This window comes from Mus caroli, unplaced genomic scaffold (genome assembly GCF_978045245.1).
Source record: "Mus caroli unplaced genomic scaffold, Mus_caroli_1 scaffold_6, whole genome shotgun sequence".
In the NCBI taxonomy this organism is placed as follows: Eukaryota; Metazoa; Chordata; class Mammalia; order Rodentia; family Muridae; genus Mus; species Mus caroli.
Window position 1 is genome coordinate 37,796,803 of NW_028227261.1, and position 4,640 is coordinate 37,801,442.

The window sequence follows — 4,640 nt, forward strand, 5'->3', positions numbered from 1 at the left end:
AAAGGAGAAGAAGAAAGATTTCTCTAGGATTCTTCAGACATTAACCAGCCAACGAATAAGAAAAACACAATGTATCATTCTTGGGTTAGGGTGGGAAGTGGTATCATAAAAGGGAAGACTTCCCGCCGAGCTGTGGCCAGAGTATGGGCAATGGTGCAAGTGTTGCTATCCTTGCCCCCATAATGAGAAACTAGGCGAGTGCTCTAAAATGGGAGAGAAGCACATGTATACAGGACACCAGGAGTGCTTGCAGAGGTTTGCACATTGAGACAGGGGAGGTGGAGGAGTCAGCTGTATCCTGAGGCTTAGTCTTCACAGAGCAGGCAGGTTTGGAATGACCAGTGTTTCTGCCTCAAATGATGGAACTTTAGAGCTGTTAAAAGGCTTTCAGCTGGGGCCACATAGGACCAGCTTGAAAATTCTTGAATAACCCCTGCAGCAGTCTCATGAAGAACGAGTTGGGGCAGATGAATGCCCAGCCCTGAGAGAGGAAATGGACACAAAGTCCTGCCCCTAAACAAGAACTTATTTACAACTGATACTAGAAATGAGGAGGTTAGTTTTCTCCAGTAGAGTCTCACTGTGCATACCAGTCACATCCCAAGATAAGTCACATGGTCAGGAGCAGTTGGCCAACAGGAAAGTGACCCCATGGTGTTGTTCTGTTTGTTTGTTTGTTTTTGTTCCTTCTGGGTGGATTTTTTTGAAAGAAAGTTTGGGAAGAGAAAGAACATGAAGTTGGGTGGAGAGGATCTGAATGTGTTCAACCTCAGAGAGCACACCCAAGCACTTACTAAAGGGGTCATTTTAACTTTCTCCCCCATTGTATCTAGTCATACTAGTTAATATTAGATATATGTCAGTGCAGCCATGCTGGTAGGTGTGTGGGGATGTGAGGCTGAGAAGCAGAGGTGGGCATGCTCTGTGGTGTCCTCTGCAATGTCCAGATGAGTGATGGTGCTGAGAACCTCTTACCCTCATCAGTGCCCAATAGACAGATGCCTCCGTGAAATGCCTTCAGTAGCATTCTCTGTTATCCTGGAGTGTCTGATGATATTTATGTTTGTGCTTTTCTAAGTCTTTGTAGAAATATTTTTGAGTACTTCATTTTTGTTTTTCTGGCTTAGCATATATTTTCTTTTCTATCTTTCTTTCTTTTTTTTTTAAAGAAGAAAGTGTTTATTTGACTTACAGACTCTGATCATTCTCTCATAGGTAGAAGCCAAGGCAGAAACTCAAGGAGGGCAGGAAGCTGGAGTCAGGAAATAAAGCAGAGACTGCCCACCGCCCCCACCTTTTCATGGCTCACTCAGTTTTCTTTTCTTTACTTTTTTTAAATTTTTTTTTATTACGTATTTTCCTCAATTACATTTCCAATGCTATCCCAAAAGTCCCACATACCCCCCACCCATTCCCATTCTTTTGGCCCTGGCATTACCCTGTATTGGGGCATATAAAGTTTGCAAGTCCAATGGGCCTCTCTTTCCAGTGATGGCCGACTAGGCCATCTTTTGATACATATGCAGCTAGAGACAAGAGCTCCGGGGTACTGGTTAGTTCATCATGTTGTTCCAACTATAGGGTTGCAGATCCCTTTAGCTCCTTGGCTACTTTCTCTAGCTTCTCCATTGGGAGCCCTCTGATCCATCCAATAGCTGACAGTGAGCATCCACTTCTGTGTTTGTTTGGCCCCGGCATAGTTTCACAAGAGAGAGCTATATCTGGGTCCTTTCAGCAAAATCTTGCTAGTGTAGCATATATTTTCCCTCCATGAAAAGTGGTCTTTAAAAGCAATCTTACTTTGGCTTATCCTAAAATGATAAATCAGGTTTTATTCTATACTTTTAATTGGTTTAGATTTACAACTTGAATCTACAGTATATCCAGAATTGCTTTTTTTCTTGTGGGTAGAGGGACCTGGAATTTAAAAAGGAAGAAAAAAATTTCCTACTTGAATACTGTCAGGATCCACCTGCTTTCCCTGGGAAGCTACAATGTCTGCAGCATATTGTATGCAAACCCATCTGTCATTATTATTATGACTGTATGTGTGTGGACCTGTGTCTGACTGACATAGGTTCTTTCTGCTTCATTTGTTTATTTACTCTCTTTTTTGTATATGTCTAATGTATATGTGTATGTGATTAGCTGTGTGTGTACATGCATGTGTATATACGTTATGTGTGTGTATGTCCCTGTGTGTGTCTGTGTGAGTGTGTGTGTGAGTGTGCTTGGACACTGACATGGGATTCTACCTCAATTACTCTCACTTTATTCATCAAGGCAGGGTCTCTCAGTTGAACCCAGTGCACATCATTTTGGAGAGTGTTACTAGCCCACTTGCCCTCTGTCTCTGCCTTCCCACAGAAGGATCCAGACTGTGACAGTGCATGTGTCCTGTTATATGTTATGTGGCATTGTCAGGAGTGATGTGAGATGCTTTACAGGTGGTTGTGAGCTTCCATTACAGATAGGGTTGCTTGGAATTGAACTCAGGACTCTGGAAGAGCAGTCAGTGCTCTTAACCACTAAGTCATCTCTCCAGCCAGAGATGGTTTAGATATATATCATAATCCCATGATATAACTGTCATTAGCTTCATTTGATAGATGAAGAGACTGAGGCACTAGGAAGTTCAGTAGCTTGAGAAGAGTGCACAGGAATTGACCACCGAGCTTAGACCCACATCCTAGCCTTACTTTTTTCTTTAAGGAAAACACTGACTTTTATTTTATACATATAGATTTTCCCTACATGCATGTCAGTGCACTATGTATGTGTGTGGCCTGTGGAGGTAAGAGCAGATATCCTGGAACTGGAGCTTTGAGCCATCTGGAACACCCAGTGTTTCACCTCCTCAGCCTGTATCTCCCTTCTGCCTCTACTCCTGGCATGTGTCAAACAACACACAGAATAACGGATTCTCTTACAGTCTCTACCATGTGAATGTTTCCAAGACAGAACCAAATTTGCGTTTCAGAATTCATTCTGTTTGGCTTCTCCAGTGACCCCACGACCAACAGCATCCTCTTCATTGTTTTCCTTCTCATCTACCTGAGCTCAGTCCTGGGCAATGGGCTCATCATCATGCCTGGACACACAGCTGCACACTCCCATTAACTCCCATTAACCTGGACACACAGCTGCACACTCCCATTAACTTCTTCCTCTCTACCCTCTCCCTGTTGGATATGTCACCACCACCATGCCCCAGATGTTGGTGCATCTTCTTGCTCACTCTCATACCATCTCCTTTGCTAGCTGCTGGCTGCAGATGTTTGTGTTTGGTGGCCTGGATATAACTGAGTGCACCTTCTTTGTTGTGATGGCTTATGACCGGTATGTGGCCATTTGTTATCCACTGCACTATACTGTCATCCTCAACTGGGGCCTCTGCATACAATTGGCAGCAGGGTCTTAGATCTGTGGTTTCTTTTCATCTTTATTACATACTTTCTTCACCATGAGTCTGCCATATTGTGGGCCCAACAGGGTCAACCACTACTTCTGTGAAGGTCCTTCAGTTCATAGCTTGGCTTGCATGGATACTCACTTTGTAGCGATGGTGGACTTGGTCTTGAGTGTCTTTTTGGTTGTTATTCCAATTTCCCTCATTGTGGCCTCCTACATTCGTATTGTCATGGCAGTTCTCAAGATCAAGTCCACCCAGGGCCACTGCAAGGCTTTCTCTACCTGTGCTTCCCTCCTGACATGGTTACACTCTTCTATATTCCTGCCACTTACATCTACATGAGGCTTAACTCCAGCTACTCTCCTGATTGAGACAAGCAGATCTCACTCTTTTACAATGCTTTTACACCCTTGCTCAACCCTGTGGCCTACAGTCTGAGAAACAAGAATATAAAGAGGGCATTTCTCAAAGTGATAGGTTATAGCAGGTGGGCCAGGGAACCAGGATGGTGAATTGTTAGTTGACCATTACATAAAATGTTCTCTGTTGATCTTGGATCCGGGACTCTGCCGAAAGTAGTCTGCACAGGTGAGAGTGTGCACTACAGAAGTTAACAGCTTCTGGGACAGGCAGGAGCCACAGAGCTCTTGAGGCAGCCCCCTTTTTGAGCTCCAGACATTCAGTGAGCTTCCCGGTCAGAGGACAGATGTGTCTGCCCGGCCAAAGAGGGCTTTGCCTCAGCATCGGCTGAAGACATCTTGGTTCCGAGACTCTGCCGAAAGTAGTCTGCACAGGTGAGAGTATGGACTACAGAAGCTAACAGCTTCTGTGACAGGACAAAGCAACACAGCTTCTGGGAAAGGTCCTGTTTTGGGCCTTCATCTTCGGCCAGGAGGGAGGTCTGGATGCCAGATATCTGAGCACCTTCCTTGTAAGAAGAGAGCTTGCCTGCAGACAGCTCTCTGACCACTGAAACTCAGAGGAGAGATCTAGTCTCCCAGGTCTGCTGATAGAGGGTAACAGAATCACCAGAGGAACAATCTCTAAACACAGAAAACTATAACAACTAACTCCAGAGATTACCAGATGGCGAAAGGTAAACATAAGAATCTTACTAACAGAAACCAAGACCACTCACCATCATCAGAACCCAGCACTCCCACTTCACCCAGTCCAGGGCACCCCAACACACCCGAAAAGCTAGACCTGGATTTAAAAGCATATCTCA

General features: G+C 44.6%; 1 pseudogene; it reads left to right on the forward strand.

Moving 5' to 3' along the window:
* Window positions 1–2,946: 2,946 nt before the first annotated feature.
* LOC110289080 (olfactory receptor 2A12-like) lies at window positions 2,947–3,924 on the forward strand (annotated as a pseudogene).
* The last annotated feature ends 716 nt before the right edge of the window (window positions 3,925–4,640 follow it).